At 38.5% G+C, this 23124-nt stretch overlaps 1 non-coding gene across 1 annotated transcript; it reads left to right on the plus strand.

Annotated features, from left to right (window-relative positions):
• The first annotated feature begins 12392 nt into the window (after nt 1–12392).
• Nucleotides 12393–12499, plus strand: LOC111750003 (U6 spliceosomal RNA). The gene has a single exon (XR_002785153.1). It is a non-coding gene; the product is annotated as a U6 spliceosomal RNA (small nuclear RNA).
• Nucleotides 12500–23124: the final 10625 nt, after the last annotated feature.

The raw sequence follows: 23124 nt of genomic DNA on the forward strand, positions 1-23124 counted from the left end.
CTTAAAAAAACCTCATTGGTCACATGTGGAGGATGCTGGAGAGGTAATTCATTATTTTATAAACTGGAAAATAAAGGAAAAGAAGTATATGTCTTATCTTTTTTATGCATACTTATCTCAGACTACAGTAATAATTTTTATGAGGACAAGTTTCCCTTTATAGAAAAAAACCCAGTAATAAAGAAGAGAGGAAAGATGTAATTTAAGTATAACCATTTTGTAAAACCCTCATGGAATGTGGTACATAGGGTTGCTGTGAGTCAGGACTGACTTGATGGCACCTAACAACAACTCATGAAATAATGGATCTGGGGAAAGATTATCAATGGCTGCCAACATTAGAGAAAAGGGACAATATTGAGTCCAAATAGAAGTATTCAAAACCACCTATGAGAAGCCACATGCCAAATAATCAAACATCAATCTATCAAGCCTCTATATTTAAATACCAGGTTACAAAAATACAGGGCTCAGCAGAACATGTTAAATGATAACATAGGGATGCAAGTAGTAAATTCTAGACCATGGATAACTCTACCAGACAAAAAGATCTAGTTTCCCCAACAAATGAGTTGCAAAGGAAAAAAAGGGATCAAACTATATACTAAATGAAATTTAAGAAGCTTACCAACTAACAATAGTGTGAGGACCTTGTTTTGATCATGATTCAAATAAACTTTAAAAATTTTATGTGATAACTAGGAAAATTAGTAACTATTTTATACTAAGAATTATTGTTAGACTTTTAGGTGAGATAATGGTACCTAATCTCTTAAAGGTACATATTGAAATATTTTCAGATAAAATATGATGTGTGGGATTTGTTTCAAAATAATCTAGGAGAGAGGGAAGATGGGTGGAGGAACAGATAAAACTATCATTCATGAAATTTTTAAAGCTGGGTAATGAATACGCAAGGAGAGGTTCATTAAACTATATTCTTGACTTTAACATATGTAAAATTTTCCATAATATAAAGTTTTAAAAGTATATCATTGCAAAAAAAAAAAATACTACAACATATTTTGCACCTACAGATATCAGCATTGTATGAATCACGTAGAATTCTTAAAAAGTACTAGAGCTAACACGCATGTGTATAAGTAAACTACAGTTTCTTCAAGGTAGTCAGGTATTTTGAGATAAAGGACACCATAACCTAGATGCACTGCACTGGGCAAATCTGCTGCAAAAGACCTCTTTAAAGTGTTGAAAAGCAAAGATGTCACTTTGAAGACTAAGGTGTGCCTGACCCAAGCCATGGTGTTTTCAATTGCCTCATATGCATGTGGAAGTTGGATTATGAATAACGAAGACCAAAGAAGAACTGACACCTTTGAATTGTGGTGTTAGTGAATATACCATGGACTGCCAAAAGAACGAACAAATCTGTCTTGGAAGAAGTACAACCAGAATGCTCCTTAGAAGCAAGGATGTCGAGACTACTTCTCACATACTTTGGACAAGCTATCGGGAGGGATCAGTCCCTGGAGAAGGGCATCATGCTTGGTAATGTACCAAACCAAAAAAAAACCACTGCCGTAGAGTGGATTCCAACTCATAGCAACCCTATAGGACAGAGTAAAACTTCCCCATAGAGTTTCCAAGGAGCGCCTGGCAGATTCGAACTGTCGGCCTCCTGGTTAGCAGATGTAGTACTTAACCACTATGCTACCAGGGTTTCCAGTGGTAAAGTACAGGGTCAGTGAAAAAGAGGAAGACCCTAAACAAGATGGACTGACACAATGGCTGCAACGATGGGCTCAAGCATAACAACAATTGTGAGGATGGTGCAAGAACAGGCTTTTTTTCATTCCATTGTACATAGGATCTCTATGAGTCAGAACCCAGTGGACCGCACCTAAAAACAACAACCTACAGGAAGTACACTAAGTCACTTGTTTCTACTTTCTATCCAAAAATGCACCTTTGAATAGGTTTGCTCCCAACAAACCAATCTTTGTGTGACACCACTTCTGGAAGATTCTCAGTCACCTATAATACCAATTATGTCAGCTGGTACATCTTGGAAATAATCAAGCTCGTTGCCACGAGTTCCCTGCCACTGCTAAGATTTTTTCTCTGTGTCTATGTCCCTTGATTTTAGATTTGCTGGCGCCAGCAGTCTCGGCTACCATGGTCCCTCACATTTGAGGCTGCAAAAATCCTCTTACATAATTTTGTAAAGAAGATTAACATCCCTAGATCCTCTTTTCTAGAATTCTTCTCATCTCTAAGGCCTCAGGCACATAAAAGGAGTGTATTAGCCTAACCAGGGCTTTTTTTCTGAGCTCAGCCTGAATAGAAATTTCGATTTGAGGTTTTATCTGTTTATAATTCTTAGCTTTGGGGCTTATAAGACTCACTCTACAAAACTCGATTTAGAAAAAGGACAACTAAAGATTCAGGGAAAGGAAGATTGAATGGTAGCGTTACTAAAAATATTAGTATTGAGTAGAGTAGTTGGGACATGATGGAGAGGTAAATCTGTAAGAGTCAGTAGATGGCACATTTTGGCAAAATAGCAGTATTATAGTTTCACTAAAATCAGCTTCTTCTCAAGGAAATCTAAGAGGAGCTTAGGGAAAGCTAATAGGTGCAGAGAGAAGCAAGAACATATATGGAATAAAAGGAAATAACTCAAATATAAACCTAAACTTTAACTATTAATTGTACCACTAGAGAGAATTCATAGACAGGGCCAGCTTAGTGGGTGTGCAACCTGTGCACAGGACAGGGGTGCACAGAGCCCTGCTCTCAGGCCCCAGCACTTGGTTTAATGCCCTCCTACCGCCACCTTGAAATTCTTAATAAATCTATCTCTGAATCTACATTTTGTAAATGAAGCCCAGCAGGACGATGGAGCACACAAATGTGCAGCAGAGGTAGGCTTAGTGGCAGCACCCACATACACAGACTCAGGCCCATGGGCACAGCAGACAGCACCTGGCAGGCTGGTGTACACATGCATGCCTTGGGACAGTCCAAGGTCCTACAGGGTCCCAAGGCTGCTGAATCAGGGCCTGGGTCCACATTGACAGCTGTGATGGTGATAGTCACAGCAAAAATAGCAGCAACATTGGCAATGGCTTGAGTCATGGGAGAAAGAAGCTCTGCATGTGGGCAGCAGTGGGACTCACAGTGGGAGGCTGGCTTGCCCATCAGTCCCTAGAGCCTGTCGCCTGTGCCATTTGCACAAATATTAACTCTCTGGAGCAGGAACTGATGGAACACACACAGTAAATTATTATACATGGACATTGCAATAAAGCATATCAGGAGTTAATAGAATTCTTTAGAGTTTAGAATCTCAGGTTTTGAAAACTGCTTCAACATTGCAAAGCAATATCCATAGGCTTAGAAATAGAAGTTAAATTTAAAGATCGTGGCATTTGACAGAAAAGTACACTATTTCATATGAAGCTTCAGATTAGTAACAAGAAAGACAAGTTTAAAATTAAATTTTTTGTAGTGAAAGAATGCATAAACTAGCATTTTGAATTACATACTAATCATGAAGCCAATTCATTTTCTTCTACAACTTCCACAAGTTGTAGGAAATGTCAGAGGAATTAAGATGCCATTGTATACATTTAAAATTAAATTCAGACTTACACAAACTTGAATTGTATGAGGAATGAAATATTTTTAGAAAAATTATTCCATGACTATCATCAGCTCTACACGTACTAAAATTTTCATTTCAAAATACTTTATTAGAAATTTATCCCAATGTTGTCACAGCATATAAGATACTATTAACAGCTCCAATAACAGGTGCATTTGCAGAAAGACTCTTGTCAAACTTAAGAATAATCAAAAATTACTTGCAATCTTATCTTTTCCAAGAACAACTAATGTCACTTTCAATTGTATCAATAGAAAATGAAATTGCTAAATGTATAAATTTTGATGCTCTAATAAATAAATTCTCAGAAAAGCAATCCAGAAAAATCTTACGATCAAACAAGATAACACATTACTAAATTATTATTAACGAGAACAATGAAAAGGAAATCAGGAAAACAATACCATTTATAACACCACCTAAAAAAATAAAATACTGAGGAATAAATCTAATCAGGGATGTAAAAGACCTATACAAAGAAAACTGCAAAACACTACTGCAAGAAACAAAAACAGATTTATATAAACGGAAAAACATACCACGCTCACGGATAGGTAAACTCAACACTGTGAAAATGACAGTTCTACCCAAAGCAATTTACAAATACAATGCAACCCCAATTCAAATACCAACAACATTCTTTAAAGAGACGGAAAAACTAATCTCTATCAACAGCACTGGTTTTGTTTTTGTTTTTTTTTAACCTTATATGGAAAGGGAAGAAGCCCCAGAAAGGTAAAGCACTATTGAAGAAGAATAAAGTACGAGGACTCACACTACCTGAGCTCAGAACCTACTGTACAGCTACAGTAGTCAAAACAGCCGGGTACTGGTACAGAGACAGATACAATTGACCAATGGAACAGAATTGAGAACCCAGATATAAATTCACCCACCTACAGTCACCTGATCTTTGACAAGGGCCCAAAGTCCATCAAATGGGGGAAAATACAGTCTAGTTAACAAATGGTGCAGGCAAAACTGGATGTTCACTGTAAAAAAATGAAACAGGGTCCATGCCTTACACCAAACACAAAAACCAAAACAAAATGGATCAAAGACCTAAATATAAAGCCAAAAACTGTAAAGATCATAGAAGAAAAAAATAGGACAAACGCTAGAGGCCCTACTACACAGCATTAATGGGATACAAAACATAACTAACAACACAAACTTCAGAAATAAGCTAGATAACTGGGATCTTCTAAAAATTAAACACATGCTCATCAAAAGACTTCACCAAAAGAGTAAAAAGAGAACCTACAGACTGGGAAAAATTTGGGGCTATTACAAATCCAACAAAGGTATAATCTCTAAAATCTATGGGAAAATCCAACACCTCTACAACAAAAAGACTAATAATCCAATTAAAAAATTGGATCTCTTATGCACTACCGGTGGGAATGCAAAATGATACAACCATATTGGAAAACGATATGGCGCTTTCTTGGAAAGCTAGAAATAGAAACACCATATGATCTAGCAATCCCACTCCTAGGAATATATCCTGAGAAATAAGAGTCGTCAGACGAATAGACATATGTACACTTACGTTCACTGCAGCATTGTTCACAATAGCAGAAAGATGAAAACAACCTAGATACCCATCAGCAGATGAATGGATAAACAAACTATGGTACATACACACAATGGAGCACTACACAATGATAAAGAACAATGAAACTGCGAAGCATCTCACAACATGGATGAATCTGGAGGGCATCAAGCTGAGTGAAATAAGTCAAACACTAAAGGACAAATATTGTATGAGACCACTACCATAAAAATTCATGAAAAGGTTTACACACAAAAAGAAACAATCTTTGATGGTGATGAGGGGGGGAGGAATGGGGATGAAAAAACACTAAATGGACAATAGATAAGTGGTAACTTTGGTGAAGGGTAAGACAGTACACAATGCTGGGGAAGTCAGCACAACTTGTACAGGCAAGGTCATGGAAGCTCCATAGACACATCCAAACTCCCTGAAGGACCAAATTGCTGGGCTGAGCTGTGGGGACCATGGTCTCAGGGAAAATCTAGCTCAATTGGCATAGTTTATAAAGAAAATGTTCTACATTCTACTTTGCTGAGTAATGTCCAGGGCCTTAAAAGCCTGTGAGTGGCCATCTAAGATATTCCACTGGTCTCACCCCATTGGGAGCAAGGGAGAATGAAGAAAACTAAAGATACAAGGGAAAGATTAGTCCAAAGGACTAATGGACCACAACTATCACAGCCTCTACCAGACTAAGTCCAGCACAACTAGATGGTGCCCAGCTACCACCACTGGCTGCTCTCACAGGGATCACAATAAAGGGTCCCGGGCAGAGCTGGAGAAAAATGTAGAACAAAATTCTAACTCAGAAAAAAGACCAGGCTTACTGGCCTGACAGAGACTGGAGAAACCCTGAGAGTATAGCCCCTGGACAACCTTTTAGCTCAGTAACGAAGTCACTTCCAAGGTTCACCCCTCATCCAAAGATTAGACAGGCCCATAAAACAAAAGGAGACTAATGGGGCACACCAGCCCAGCGGCAAGGACTAGAAGGCAGGGGGGCACGGGAAAGCTCGTAACAGGGAACCCAAGGTCGAGAAGGGAGTGTGTTGACATGTCGTGAGGTTGTTAACCAATGTCATAAAACAATATGTGTATTAACTGTTTAATGAGAAGCTAGTTTGTTCTGCAAACCTTCATCCAAAGTACAATTATAAAAAAAAAAAAAAAAAAAAGACCAGACTTACTGACCTGACAGAGACTGGGGAAACCCCAAGAGTATGCCCTCAGATACCCTTTTAGCTCAGTGACAAAGTCACTCCTGAGGTTCACCCTTCAGCCAAAGATTAGACAAGCCCATAAAACAAAATGAGACTTAAGGGTTACAGCAGCCCAGGGGCAAGGACTAGAAGGCAGGAGGGCACAGGAAAGCTGGTATGGTAATAGGGAACCGAAGGTCGAGAAGGAGAGAATGTTGACATGTTGTGGGGTTGGTTACCAATGTCACAAAACAATATGTGTACTAATTGTTTAATGAGAAGCTAGTTTGTTCTGTAAATCTTCATCTAAAGTACAGTAAAAGAAAGATTTAAAAAAAAAAGGTTGGTCATAAGTGTGTGGTTCATTATAACTTGAAAAATAAATAATTTGCTATATTATATAAAATTAAGACACTGAAAAAATTTTTGTACTTTGCAAGTTACATTGTTACTCATGTATTGCTATTATCCCTATTGCATTTTATAAGTTATAAAATATTTTTAATGAAAAAATTTTATAAATACTTTTGACAGCCCCTTTTTTCTGCTTTTGAACGACCACCACCAATTGCCATTTAGTCAATTGCAACTCATGTTGATCTCAAGTGTGTCAGAGTAGAACAGTGCTCCATGGGATTTTCAATGTCTGATTTTTCAAAAGTAAATCACCAGGTCTTTCTTTTGAAGCGCCTCTGGGTAAACTTGAACTTCCAAACTTTCAGTTAGCAGCTGAGAGTTTAACCATTTGTACCACACCAGAGACCCCACTTTTGAACAAGGGGCCCATAATTTTCATTTTTCACTGAGCCCACAAATTATGTAGTTCACCTGTTTACAGAAAAGGATATTTTTGTATGTTTCATCTGGTTAGGGGAACGGCTATATTTTTAGATGCTTTCAGGGCCTTTAAAACAGTTTCTGAACGCTGTTACACAGGAAGAGGGACCGGTTCTAACTCTTGCAAATGCTCAACCAAGCTGAGCGTTATAGAAGCTTCTAACTGCACAGAGATGCAATGGGGGACCCTTAAAGATCAGCAATTCCATAATATAGATTTAGAAAACTAAGGCAACAACCTTTGATTGTTTCAAAGTCACAAGATTTACAGGCAGATCTGGGACTAAATCTCAAGTCTCTTGACTACCTGTTACAATTTTTATCACCTTTTCTTGCTGATTACATCAATCAGGGTCCAGGAAATCAGAAAGTACTCTAGGTTTTTCAAACAAAAAGGATCTAATATGGGTGATGTGAAAGCTGAGAATCCAAACAGAGGATTGTAAGATAGTCTAGATATCAATAGCATAGTGCCTCCACCACCAAGAAGGCAGGTATATGCAAAGGGACTGGAGCAATAAAGGGAGACACAGCTAATTGCCAAAGCCAACTTCCTGCCTCCCATCTTTCACCACAGATTCTCATTAGTGGAACTGAGCTGGAAGTCAGCTGACATAAGAACCTAGACAACTTAATCTGTAGGAGTCATTCTACTGTGATATTGAGCAGAGCAGGGAAAGGATGAGGAGTGGGTTTGAAGTCAAACGAGCAAATGACTGGCACGCTGAATAAGCCAAGGCTAATAACTTCTTCAGGTCTGGGTGCTACCCAAAAAACTAAAAAGCGAGCTGCTTACTGAGACAAGTTATTCTTTTTTTTAAGTGAAAAAGCCATTTAATTAATTAGGAGTCCAGAGGTAGGGGATTCTAGGTGTGCTCAGCAGCTCGGTGAAGTCATTGGAGACTAGGCTATTTGATTCCCTCTGCTCTGCCTTCTTTCCTGCCTCAGGCTCCCAGTATAGCTGTGGTTGCTCCAGGCATCACTTCTTTACACAACAACATCTCAAGCAGGAGGAAGGGGGTGGGTGGAGAGCTGAAGGAGGTCTTTATGCTTGTCTCTCTCTTTATATATATATATATATATATATATATATATATATATATATATATTATTGTGCTTTAAGTGAAAGTCTACAAATCAAGTCAGTCTCTCATACAAAAATTTGTATACACCTTGTCATGTACTCCTAGTTGCTCTCCCCCTAATGAAACAGCACACTCCTTCTCTCCACCCTGTATTCCCCATGTCCATTCAGCCAGCTTCTCTCCCCCTCTGCCTTCTCGTCTTCCCTCTAGACAGGAGCTGTCCACATAGGCTCATGTGTCCACTTAAGCCAAGAAGCTCACTCCTCACCAGTACCATTTTCTATCCCATAGTCCAGTCCAATCCCTGTCTGAAGAGTTGGCTTTGGGAATGGTTCCAGAGACAAGTTATTTTTGATTGATTGAATAGGTTTAAAACCAGTTCTGTGGTACTTGTTACTATTGCTACAGAAAATGAATCTTCTCTTAAATTTGTATGAACTTTTTTCTTTCCAGCCCTCTCTTTTGATCCTCTTCCAATCAAAACTGCAGGTGAACACCTATGCTCATTGCAGCACTATTCACAATAGCAAAAAGATGGAAACAACGTAAATGTACATCAACAGATGGATAAGTAAAATGTGGTGCATACATACTATGGAAAACTACTCAGCGATAAAGAAAAATGAGTTCCCAAAACATTTTACACTGTGGATGAACCTGGAAGATATTATTTTGAGAAAAATAAGCAAATCACAAAAAAAAAATATTGCATGTTCCCACTTTCATGAAATGATATGAATAGGTGAATATAAGAAACTTAGGTTCATTTGTGGTTACCAGGGATTGGGAAAGGGAGGAGAGGTGATTCATTCTCTAGAATGCAAAAACCCACTGCCATCAAGTTGATTCTGACTCATAAAGCGACCCTACAGAACAGAGTAGAACTATCCCATACGGTTCCTAAGGCTATAAGTCTTTATGGAAGCAGATTGCCACATTTTTCTCCCACAGAGCGGTTCATGGGTTCGAACTGCCAATCATTTGGTTAGCAGCTGAGTGCTTTAACCACTGCACCACCATGGCTCCTACTCTCTAGATAGTAGACACTTATATTTGGATGGCGGGAAAGGTAACATCAAACGAGGGCAAAATCTGCACAGCTTTGACCGAGGTAAACAATGTCACTAGGTTGTAAATGAGAAAAAAGGACCTTTTGGTAATTGCTATGGCATATATAATTTTGCAACAACAACCAAAAAAATATATGTGCAGGTATGTATCTATGTGTATAGGCATATATGTCTGTAGGTATATACAAGTGGGTATAAATGTTTGTGTATACAGAAGCACTTACTGATGAAGATCAAAGACCACAGCCTTCAGTATGGATTACACCACAACATAAAGAAAATAAAACTCCTCACAACTGGACCAATAAGCAACATCATGATAAATGGAAAAAAAGATTGACGTTATCAAGAATTTCATTTTACTTGGAGCCACAATCAATGCCCATGAAAGCAGCAGTCAAGAAATCAAATGACGTATTGCATTGGGCAAATCTGCTGCAAAAGATCTCTTTAAAGTGTAAAAAGTAAAGATGTCACTTTGAGGACTAAGGTTCACCAGACCCAAGCAATAATACTTTCAATCACCTCATACGCATGTGAAAGCTGGACAATGAATAAGGAAGACTGAAGAAGAGTTGATGGCTTTGAATTATGGTATTGGTGAAGAATGTTGGCAAAGAATATTGTATATACCAATGACTGCCAGAAGAATGAACAAGTCTTGTCTTGAAAAAAGTACAGCCAGAATGCTCCTTAGAAGTGAGGATGGTGAGACTTCATCTCATGTACTTTGGACATGTTATCAGGAGGGACCAGCCACTAGAAAAGGAAATCATGCTTGGTAAACTAGAGGGGCAGTGAAAAAAAGGAAGACCCTCTACAAGATCGGTTGATACAACGGCTTCAACAGTGGGTTTAAGCATAGCAACGATTGTGACAATGGCACAGGACAGGGCAGTATTTCGTTCTGCTGTACCTAGGGTCAGTAAGTGTCAGAACCAACTCAACAGCATCTAACAACAACGTGCATATGTATATGCATGTATGTGTGTGCATGCATATATATTCATATATATAATAAACTACAATGGGAGCACAGTTATAGATACTTCTTAGACATAATCAAACACTTCATGAGATTGGTTTTCTGAGTTTGAAGGCTTAGGACCATAGTCTTGTGGGACAACTTGGTCAATTGGCATAATATAATTCATAAAGTTTATGTTCTACATCCTAGTTTGGTGAGTAGTGTATGGAGTCTTTAAAGCTTGCAAACAGCCATCTAAGATATAACTATTGGTCTCTACTCATCTGGAACAAAAGAGAAAGAAAGAAACCAAAGACTCAAAGGAGAAACTAATCTATAGGACTAAGAGTCTACACAAGCCATGGTCTCATCTACCATGAGATCAGAAGAACTAGATGATGTCCACCTACCCCTACCTACCATTCTGATCAGGTCCACAATACATGGATCCTGATAAAAAGGAAGAAAAACATGGAACAGAGCTTTAAACTCTTTGAAAAATTCAGACATACTGGACTGGTTGAGATTGGAGGATTATCCAAGACTATTGCCCTGAAATATTCTTTAAACCTTGAACCAAAACCAGACCTTGAGGTCACCTTTTAGCTAAACAACAGATTGGCTCACAAAACAAAGAATATTACCCATAATACTGTGCTCCTTTAAAAAATTATTTACACGAGACCAAACAGTCAACAATTACTTTAAAACAAAGATGAGAAGGTAAGGGGACAGGAAAACTAGATTAATGAAAAGAGAACAACCAGAATGGAAATAATAAGAATGTTCATGCATTACGAAGAACATAACAAATATCACTGAACAATCTGTGTAGAAATTGTTGAATGGGAAACTAAACTGCTATGTAAAACCCTCACAGCAATAAAACACAATAAAAGAAAAAAACGAACTGCAGGTGGGAACATTAAGGATTATTCAGATGTTGGCTTAGTCTGGGTTCTCTAGAGAAGCAAAACCAGTGAAGCTTACATATAAATATATAGGGACATAACAATGTCAAAAAAAAAAAAAAGAGTAGCTGATAAGGTTGCTTATGTGCAACTGAACACCTCATTGGATTTGGTTCCTTGGATTAGAGGTTTAGGGTCATGGTTTCATTGGATATCCCAGCCTAATAATGTGTTTAGAGCTTCTGCTCTACCTCCTAGTTCATTGTATAGTGCTTAGGGTCTTAAAAGCTTGCAAACGGCCATTCAAGGCCCCAAAATTGGTCTCTATGCACTTGTAGCAATGGAAGAAAAAGGAGAGTCAGAAATAGGAGGAAATGAAATGTGTGGCTAATTCCCTTCATGAACAACTGCTTCCTTTGCCATGAGACTAGAAGAACAGAATGGTGTCCAGTTACCACAACTGAACATTTTGATCAAAGATTCTATGGAAGAATCTTGATCAAACATGGGAAAACGCAGAACAGAATTTCAAATTCTCATGAAATCCAGACTTTCTGGAGCCATGGAGACTGGATGAAACCCCAAAAGTATTGCCTTAAGATAATCTTTAAATCTTAAACCAAAAATGTCCCCTAGATTCGTCTTAAAACCAAATAGCTCAGTTTAAAGAGTAAAGAATGTCTGTCTTGAACATTATGCTCTTTTAAGATCTGTCTATATGAGATCAAGGAAACCCTGGTGGTGTAGTGGTTAAGTGCTACAGCTGCTAACCAAAGAGTCAGAAGTTCAAATCCACCAGGCACTCCTTGGGAACGCAACGGGGCAGTTCTACTCTATCCTATAGGGTCGTTATGAGTCAGAATCGAATCAATAGCACTGGGTTTGGTTTTGGTTTATATGGGATCAAACTGACAATTACAGCAACTTGAAAGATTATATGGGAAGCTTAGAGGGGGAGTAAGTTTATGTTAAGAGGGAGGAACAACTCAGAAAAGGAGCGTGAGAATGGTTGCACAACTTGAAGAATGTAATCAGTGTCACTGAATTGTACATATAGAAATGCCTGAATTGGTGTATGTTTTGCTGTGTCTATTCCTAACAACAACAAAAAATAAATTACAAAAAAAAGAAATGACAGTGCTCACTTCGGCAGCACATATACTAAAATTGGAACGATACAGAGAAGATTAGCATGGCCCCTGTGCAGAGATGACACACAAATTCATGAAGCGTTCCATATTTTTCTAGCCAATAGAATTCAACAACATATCAAAAAAATAATTCACCATGACCAAGTGGGATTCATACCAGGTATGCAGGGTTGGTTCAACATTAGAAAAATAATTAATGTAATCCACCACATAAATAAAACAAAAGACAAGAATCACATGATTTTATTAATTGATGCAAAAAAGTCATTTGACAAAGTTCAACACCCATTCATGATGAAAACTCTCAGTAAAATAGGAATAGAAGGAAAATTCCTCAACATAATAAAGGGCTTTTATACAAAGCCAACAGCCAACATCACCCTAAATGGAGAGAGCCCGAAAACATTCCCACTGAGATCAGGAACCAGACAAGGATGCCTTTATCACCACTCTTATTCAACATTGTGCTGGAAGTCCTAGCCAGAGCAATTAGGCTAGATAAAGAAATAAAGGGCATCCACATTGGCAAGGAAGAAGTAAAAGTATCTCTATTTGCAGATGACATGGTCTTATACACAGAAAACCCTAAGGAATCCTCCAGAAAACTACTGAAACTAATAGAAGAGTTCAGCAGAGTATCGGGATAAAAGATAAACATACAAAAATCAGTTGGATTCCTCTACACCAACAAAAAGAACATCAAAGAGGAAATCACCAAATCAATGCCATTTACAGTAGCCCCCAAGAAGATAAAATACTTAGGAATAAATCGTACCAGAGATGTAAAATACTTATACAAAGAAAACTACAGTACACTTCTGCAAGAAACCAAAAGAGACTTCCATAAGTGGAAGAACATACCTTGCTCATGGATAGGAAGACTTAATGTTATAAAAATGTCTATTCTACCAAAAGTGATCTATACATTTGATGCAATTCTGATCCAAATCCAAAGGACATTCTTTAATGAGATGGAGAAACAAACCACCAATTTCATATGGAAGGGAAAGAGGCCCTGGATAAATAAGGCATTACTGAAAAAGAAGAACAAAGTGGGAGGCCTTTCTTTACCTGGTTTTAGAACCTATTATACCGCCCCAGTAGTCAAAACAGCCTGGTACTGGTACAACAACAGATACATGGACCAATGGAACAGAACTGAGAATCCAGACATAAATCCATCCACATATGAGCAGTTGATATTTGACAAAGGCCCCCAAACAGTTAAATGGGGAAAAGACAGTCTTTTTAACAAATGGTGCTGGCATAGCTGGATATCCACCTTTGAAAAAATGAAACAAGACCCATACCTCAGTCCATGCACAAAAACTAACTCAAAATGGATCAAAGACCTAAATATAAAATCTAAAACGATAAAGATCATGGAAGAAAAAATAGGGACAACATTAGGAATCCTAATACATGGCATAAACAGTACAGAAAACATTATAAAGAACATAGAAGAAAAACTAGACAACTGGGAGCTCCTAAAAATCAAACACTTATGCTCATCCAAAGACTTCATCAAAAGAGTAAAAAGACTATCTACAGACTGGGAAAAAGTTTTTAGCTATGACATTTCTGATCAGTGACTGATCTCTAGAATCTACATGATACTGCAAAAACTCAACAGCAAAAAGACAAATAACCCAATTAAAAAATGGGCAAAAGATATGAATAGACACTTCACTAAAGAAGACATTCAGGTAGCTAACAGATACATGAGGAAATGTTCACGATCATTAGCCATTAGAGAAATGCAGATCAAAACTAAAATGAGATTTCATCTCACTCCAACAAGGCTGGCATTAATCCAAAAAACACAAAATAATAAATGTTGGAGAGGCTGTGGAGAGATTGGAACACTTCTACACTGCTGGTGGGAATGTCAAATGGTACAACCAGTTTGGAAATCAATTTGGCGCTTCCTTAAAAAGTTAGAAATAGAACTACCGTACAATCCAGCAATCCCACTCCTTGGAATATATCCTAGAGAAATAAGAGCCTTTACAAAAACAGATATGTGCACACCCACGTTTATTGCAGCACTGTTTACAATAGCAAAAAGATGGAAGCAACCAAGGTGCCCATCAACAGATGAATAGATAAATAAACTATGGTATATTCACACAATGGAATACTACGCATCGATAAAGAACAGTGAGCAATCTGTGAAACATTTCATAACATGGAGGAACCTGGAAGGCATTCCCTGTTAACCCGTGAAATTAGTCAGGTGCAAAAGGACAAATATTGTATAAGACCACTATTTTAAGAATTTGAGCAATAGTTTAAACTGAGAAGAAAACATTCTTTTGTGGTTACGGGGGCGGGGTGGGAGAGGGGTATTTACTAATTAGAAAGTAGATAAGGACTACTTTAGGTGAAGGGAAAGACAACACACAATACAGGGGAAGTCAGCACAACTGGACTAAACCAAAAGCAAAGAAGTTTCCTGAGCAAACTGAATGCTTTCAAGGCCAGCTTTGCAGGGGCAGGGGTCTGGGGACCATGGTTTCAGGGGACATCTAAGTCAATTGGCATAATAAAATCTATTAACAAAACATTCTGCATCCCACTTTGAAGAGTGGCGTCTGGGGCCTCAAACACTAGCAAGCAGCCATCTAAAATGCATCAATTGGTCTCAACCCACCTGGATCAAAGGAGAATGAAGAACACCAAGGACACAAGGTGATTACGAGCCCAAGAGACAGAAAGGACCACATGAACCAGCGACTACATCATCCTGAGACCAAAAGAACTAGATGATGCCCGGCTACAACCGATGACTGCCCTGACAGGGAACACATCAGAGAACCCCTGAGGGAGCAGGAGAACAGTGGGATGCAGACCCCAAATTCTCATAAGACCAGACTTAATGGCCTGACTAAGACTGGAAGGACCCCAGTGGTCATGGCCCCCAGACCTTCTGGAGGCCCGGGACAGGAACCATTCCCGAAACCAACTCTTCAGACATGGATTGGAATGGACAATGGGTTGGAGAGGGATGCTGGTGAGGAGTGAGCTTCTTGGATCAGGTGGACACTTGAGACTATGTTGGCATCTCCTACCTGGAGGGGAGACGGGACGGTGGAGGGGGTTAGAAGCTGGCGAAAAAGACACGAAAAGAGAGAGTGGAGGGAGAGAGCAGGCTGTCTCATTAGAGGGAGAGTAATTGGGAGTGTGTAGCAAGGTGCATATGGGTTTTTGTGTGAGAGACTAACTTGATTTGTAAACTTGCACTTAAAGCACAATAAAAATTATTTTAAAAAATGACAGCAACTTCAACTAATTAAAACATATTTTTAAAAATATGGTCCTGTTCGAAAACAAAGTTTTATTTTTTATGTTGATTAGGTCATACCAGACTAGCGTGGGTTCTAAATCTAATAACTTCTGAGTTATAAAAACAGCAAAATGGACAGAGACACAGGGAGAAGAGGAGACGCATGCTTTTAAAAGTTTGCTGGCTCAAAAAAGACTGGGTTATAGAAGACATTAAGGAGGGAATAAAGAAATTCATAGAATGCAACGAGAATGAAAACACTTCCTATCAAAACCTCTGGGACACAGCAAAAGCAGTGCTCAGAGGTCAATTTATAGAGATAAATGCACACATATATAAAGAAGGAAGAACCAAAATCAGAGAACTGTCCCTACAACTTGAACAAATAGAAAGCAAGCAAAAAAAGAATCTATCAGGCACCAGAAGAAAACAAATAATAAAAATTAGAGCTGAATTAAATGAAATAGTGAACAGAAAAACAATTAAAAGAATTAACAAAGTCAAAAGATGGTTCTTTGAAAAAATTAACAAAATTGATAAACCATTGGCCAGACTAACTAAAGAAATATAGGAAAGGAAACAAATAACCCGAATAAGAGATGAGATGGGCCATATCACAACAGACCCAACTGAAATTAAAAGGATCATATCAGATTATTATGAAAAATTGTACTCTAACAAATTTGCAAACCTAGAAGAAATGGATGAATTCCTAGAAAAACACCACCTACCTAAACTAACACAATCAGAAGTAGAACAACTAAATAGACCCATAACAAAAAAAAGAGATTGATAAGGTAATCAAAAAACTCCCAACAAAAAAAAGCCCTGGCCCGGACAGCTTCACTGCAGAGTTCTACCAAACATTCAGAGAAGAGTTAACACCACTACTACTAAAGGTATTTCAAAGCGTAGAAAATGATGGAATACTATCTAACTCATTCTATGAAGCCACCATATCGCTGATACCAAAACCAGGTAAAGACACCACAAAAAAAAGAAAATTACAGACCTGTATCCCTCATGAACATAGATGCAAAAATCCTCAACAAAATTCTAGCCAATAGAATTCAACAACATATCAAAAAAATAATCCACCACAAACAAGTGGGATTTATACCAGCTGTGCAAGGTTGGTTTAATATTAGAAAAACCATTAATGTAATCCACCATATAAATAAAACAAAAGACAAAAACCACATGATCTTATCAATTGATGCAGAAAAGGCATTCGACAAAGTCCAACACCCATTCATGATAAAAAGTCTCAGCAAAATATGAATTGAAGGAAAAGTCCTCAACATAATAAAGGGCATCTATACAAAGCCAACAGCCAACATCGTTCTAAATGGAGAGAGCCTGAAAGCGTTTCCCTTGAGAACGGGAACCAGACAAGAATGCCCTTTATCACCGCTCTTATTCGACATTGTGCTAGAGGTCCTAGCCAGAGCAATCAGGCTAGAAAAAGACATAAAGGGCATCCGGATCGGCAAGGAAGAATTAAAATTATCTCTATTTGCAGATGACATGATCTTATACACAGAAAACCCTAAGGAATCCTCCAGAAAACTACTGAAACTAATAGAAGAGTTTGGTAGAGTTATAGGTTACAAGACAAACATACAAAAATCACTTGGAATCCTCTACATCAACAAAAAGAACATTGAAGAGGAAATCACCAAATCAATACCATTCACAGTAGCCCCCAAGAAGATAAAATACTTAGGAATAAATCTTACCAAAGATGTAAAAGACCTATACAAAGAAAACTACAAAGTACTAGAGCAAGAAACTAAAAAGGACCTACATAAGTGGAAAAACATACCTTGCTAATGGGTAGGAAGACTTAACATAGCAAAAATGTCTATTCCACCAAAAGCCATCTATATATACAATGCACTTCCGATCCAAATTCCAATGACGTTTTTTAATTTGATGGAGAAACAAATCACCAACTTCGTACGGAAGGGAAAGAAGCCCTGGATAAGTACAGCATTATTGAAAAAGAAGAACAAGGTGGGAGACCTCACTCTACCTGATTTTAGAACATATTATACAGCCACAGTAGTCAAAACAGCCTGGTACTGGTAAAACAACAGGCACATAGACCAATGGAACAGAATTGAGAACCCAGATATAAATCCATCCACGTATGAGCAGCTGATATTTGACAAAGGCCCAGTGTCAGTTAATTGGGGAAAAGAGAGTCTTTTTAACAAATGGTGCTGGCATAACTGGATATCCATTTGCAAAAAAATGAAACAGGACCCATACCTCACACCATGCACAAAAACTAACTCTAAGTGGATCAAAGACCTAAACATAAAGACCAAAAGGATAAAGATCGTGGAAGAAAAAATAGGGACAACCTTAGAAGCCCTAATACAAGGCATAAACAGAATACAAAAGATTACCAAAAATGACAAAAAGAAACCAGATAACCGGGAGCTCCTAAAAATCAAACACCTATGCTCATCTAAAGACTTCGCCAAAAGAGTAAAAAGACCACCTACAGACTGGGAAAAAATTTTCAGCTATGACATCTCCGACCAGCGCCTGATCTCTAAAATCTATATGATTCTGTCAAAACTCAACCACAAAAAGACAAACAACCCAATCAAGAAGTGGGCAAAGGATATGAACACACACTTCACTAAAGAAGATATTCAGGCAGCTAACAGATACATGAGAAAATGCTCTCGATCATTAGCCATTAGAGAAATGCAAATGAAAACTACGATGAGATTCCATCTCACTCCAACAAGGCTGGCATTAATCCAAAAAACACAAAATAATAAATGTTGGAGAGGCTGCGGAGAGATTGGAACTCTTATACACTGCTGGTGGGAATGTAAAATGGTACAACCACTTTGGAAATCTATCTGGCGTTATCTTAAACAGTTAGAAATAGAACTACCGTAATACAACCCAGAAATCCCACTCCTCGGAATATACCCTAGAGAAATAAGAGCCTTCACACAAACAGATATATACACACCCAAGTTTATTGCAGCACTGTTTACAATAGCAAAAAGCTGGAGGCAACCAAGGTGTCCATCCACGGATGAATGGTTAAATAAATTGTGGTATATTCACACAGTGGAATACTACACATCGATAAAGAACAGTGACGAATCTGTGAAACATTTCATAACATGGAGGAACCTGGAAGGCATTATGCTGAGCAAAATTAGTTAGAGGCAAAAGGACAAATATTGTATAAGACCACTATTATAAGATCTTGAGAAATAGTATAAACTGAGAAGAACACATACTTTTGTGGTTACGAGGCGGGGAGGGAGGGAGGGTGGGAGAGGGTTTTTTACTGATAAGAACTACTTTAGGTGAAGGGAAGGACAATACTCAATACAGGGAAGGTCAGCTCAACTGGACTGGACCAAAAGCAAAGAAGTTTCCGGGATAAACTGAATGCTTCAAAGGTCAGCGAAGCAAGGGTGGGGGTTTGGGGACTATGGCTTAAGGGGACTTCTAAGTCAATTGGCAAAATAATACTATTATGAAAACATTCTGCATCCCACTTTGAAATGTGGCATCTGGGGTCTTAAATGCTAAGAAGCGGCTATCTAAGATGCATCAATTGGTCTCAACCCACCTGGATCAAAGGAGAATGAAGAACACCAAGGTCACACAACAACTATGAGCCCAAGAGACAGAAAGGGCCACATGAACCAGAGACTTACATCATCCTGAGACCAGAAGAACTAGATGGTGTCCGGCCACAACTGATGACTGCCCTGACAGGGAGCACAACAGAGAACCCCTGAGGGAGCAGGAGATCAGTGGGATGCAGACCCCAAATTCTCATAAAAAGACCAGACTTAATGGTCTGACTGAGACTAGAGGAATTCCGGCGGTCATGGTTCCCAAACCTTCTGTTGGCCCAGGACAGGAACCATTCCCAAAGACAACTCATCAGACGTGGAAGGGACTGGACAATGGGTTGGAGAGAGATGTTGATGAAGAGTTAGCTACTTGTATCAGGTGGACACTTGAGACTATGTTGGCATCTGCTGTCTGGAGGGGAGATGGGAGGGTAGAGAGGGTTAGAAACTGGCAAAATTGTTACGAAAGGAGAGACCAGAAGGGCTGACTCATTAGGGGCAGAGAAAGTGGGAGTATGGAGTAAGGTATATATAAGCTTATACGTGACAGACTGACTTGATTTGTAAACGTTCACTTAAAGCTAAATAAAAATTATTAAAAAAAAAAATACAACCTAATCCTGTAGATTGTGTCCTGCCTCATTAACATAACTACTTCTAATCCTGCCTCATTAACATCATAGAGGTTAAGAGTTACAACACATAGGAAAATTAGATCACAAAATGGAGGACAACTACACAATACTAGGAATCATGGCCTAGGCAAGTTGGCGCACATTTTAGGGGGACACAATCCAATCCATAACAGTCCTCAAAGTGCCATCTTTGGTTTCCAACACTTTAAAGAGGTCTTTTGCAGCAGATTTGCCTAATGTAATATGTTGATTTCTTGACTGTTGCTTCCATAGGGGCTGATTGTGGATCCAAGTAAAATGAAATCCTTGACTTCAATCTTTTCCCGTTTAGCATGATGTTGCTTGTTGTTCCAGTTGTGAGGATTCTTGTTTTCTCCATGTTGAGGTGTAATCCATACTGAAGGCTGTGGTCTTTGATCTTCAGTAAGTGCTTCAAGTCCTCTTCAATTTCAGCAAGGAAGGTTGTGTCATCTGCTTACCGCAGGTTGTTAATGGGTCTTCCACCAATCCTGATGCCATGTTCTTCTTCATATAGTCCAGCTTCTTGGATTATTCGCTCAGCATACAGATTGAATAGGTATGGTGAAAGAGTACAACCCTGACACACCTTTCCTGATTTTAAACCATGCAGTAACCCCTTGTTCTGTTTGAACGACTGCCTCTTGATCTATGTACAGGTTCCCCATGAGCACAATTAAATGTTCTGGAATTCCCGTTCTTCACAATGTTATCCTCTTCACAATGTTATCCATAATTTATGATCCATACAGTCGAGTGCCTTTGCATAGTCAATAAAACACAGGTAAGTATCTTTCTGGTATTCTCTGCTTTCAGCCAGGATCCATCTGACATCAGCAATGATATGCCTCGTTCCATTTCTTCTTCTGAGTCTGGCTTGAATTTCTGGAAGTTCCCTGTTGATGAAACTATTTTTTAATTATCTTCAGCAAAATTTTACTTGCATGTGATATTAATGACATTGTTCATAATTTCCAAGAAACTGAAATAGACAAAGAAAGACCTCCTCCTAGAGCCATGCTCTAAATTTTGACTTCCAGCCTCCTGAACTGTGAGAAAATAAATTTCTGTGCTTTAAAGCTGAAATTTAATAAGAGAGAAAGAGATTTGCTTTAAGGAAATGGCTCATGCAATTTTAAGGAAATGGTTTACACACTTGTGGGGGCTGGCAAGTCCCAGATCCATGGGTCAGGCAGCAGGCTGAAGATCTCTGATGGCTCACAGGGTTGCAGGGATTGGGGAATCCTATACCTGCAGGTCACGCAGTAGGCTGAGGATTTCTGCAGGCTTAAATCTCAAGAGCCAAAGGTCAAATGACAAGAAGCATGCAAGGTTGAGAGAGAGAAAAAGAGGAAGAAAGAGAGGGAGGGAGGAGGAGAGAGAGAGCTTTGCCAGAACATCCATTTACATATGGAGGCAGGGCACACCCCAAGGAATCTCCCCTTCCAACTGATTGCCTGCTTACATCAGATTACAAAATGAAAGATGATTACACAGTGTCTGCCAAACCACTGAGAATCATAGCCTATCCAAGGTGACACATAATATTAACCATCAAAGATGTTTACCACTATTGTTGATTTTCCTGAAAATGAGTTTTCACCTGTGAAGACTGGATTTTCTGTTTACATGTTTACCAGCATGATTTTACTATTTTTGTTTTTTAATCATTTGTTGAGTCATCTGACAGTAACCGTACAAAAGTATTTAAGACTCTGAACAATAGGCACTGAAAAACAGTGCGATGAGCAAGTCTAACTGGAAAAAACTGGAAGACATTTCAGAACCATGTCCCTAAATTTCCCAGACCTGATCATGAAAACAAGTCTCAAAGATTCCTCAAGTCTATTTTAGATAGCCAGGTTGCTTTTTATCTTATATATAGATTATTCCAATTCACCTGTAGTGTGTAGGTATAATATACATTATTAGCAATGATTTAGTTTTTCCCTGGTAGGTCAAAAGAAAATCCATGACCAAACTATTATCTGTAACTACTTGGTTTAAAGAATTTAAATACGTTTGATGTGTCCCAGGGGCTTGAGTTGTATTATTTACCAAAGTAAAATAGAACAAATTTTTGATTAATGCCTCTGGTCATTTAATTCCTATGAATAGGGTCATCATACTCAGGATTCTCTCAAGGGTTTTATACTTTTGTAGGGTTAATTTTATGTACCAACAACTATGATGCCTAGTTGTTTGGTCAAACACTGGTCTAGCTGCTATTATGACATAGTTACATGTGATTAAGTCAGTTGGTCTAAAGTAAAGCTGATTATCTCCTTAATGTGGGCAGGCCTCAATCATTCAGTTGAAGGCCTTAAGAGCAAAAAGGAAGTTTCCCTTGGGTGTGTTTTGCCTCCAGTCTATAAATAGACATTTCGCCAAAACTCTCTCAGGTTTCACTCTTTCTATCACCTGATCTATGGATTTGGGGCACAAGCCTGCTGAAGTCTCCAGCCTGTCATCTTACCTGCAGATTTTGGCCTTATCAACCCCTCACAATCACATGAGCCATTTCCTTGAGGTAAATCTCTCTCTCTCACTTGCTTGCTCATTATATATATATATGATATTGATATATATCTCACTGGTTTTGTTTCTCTAGAGAACCCTAAGACAGGCTACTTACAACATGGCAGCTGATTTACCTTAGAGTGAATATGAGAGAAAGCAAGGCAAAAATCACGATGTCTTTTATAACCTAGCCTTGGGAGGGATATACCATCACTACTCCCATATTGTCTCGATCATGTAGACCAACCCTGGTACAACTGGGAGAAGCACAATGTATAAGGGCAAGAATACCAGGAGGTAGGTATCATTAGTAAACATCTTGGGGACTGGCTACCACAGGAGCCATATCTTTGGAATGGCCTAACAAATAATTCAACAGAACAAATAACCTTGTTGCTGGATTGGCATTAAAGAGTCCAATTCCCATACTGGAAAAAGAGTGAAGAGCTGTATGAGAGATAAGTCAACATTGGTGGAGCTGTCTCTGATTATTGTGACAAGTAGTTATTGCTTGCATTTTGCCATTTTTTTGGTGCAAGGATATTTTCCTTCGTTTATGTATTATATGCAAAGAGTACCATTATTGGAAAAGCTAAAGTAACATACCCTTTTATCATTTTTAAAATGCTGTAACTA

The sequence above is a fragment of the Loxodonta africana genome, chromosome 2, assembly GCF_030014295.1.
Source record: "Loxodonta africana isolate mLoxAfr1 chromosome 2, mLoxAfr1.hap2, whole genome shotgun sequence".
NCBI lineage: Eukaryota > Metazoa > Chordata > Mammalia > Proboscidea > Elephantidae > Loxodonta > Loxodonta africana.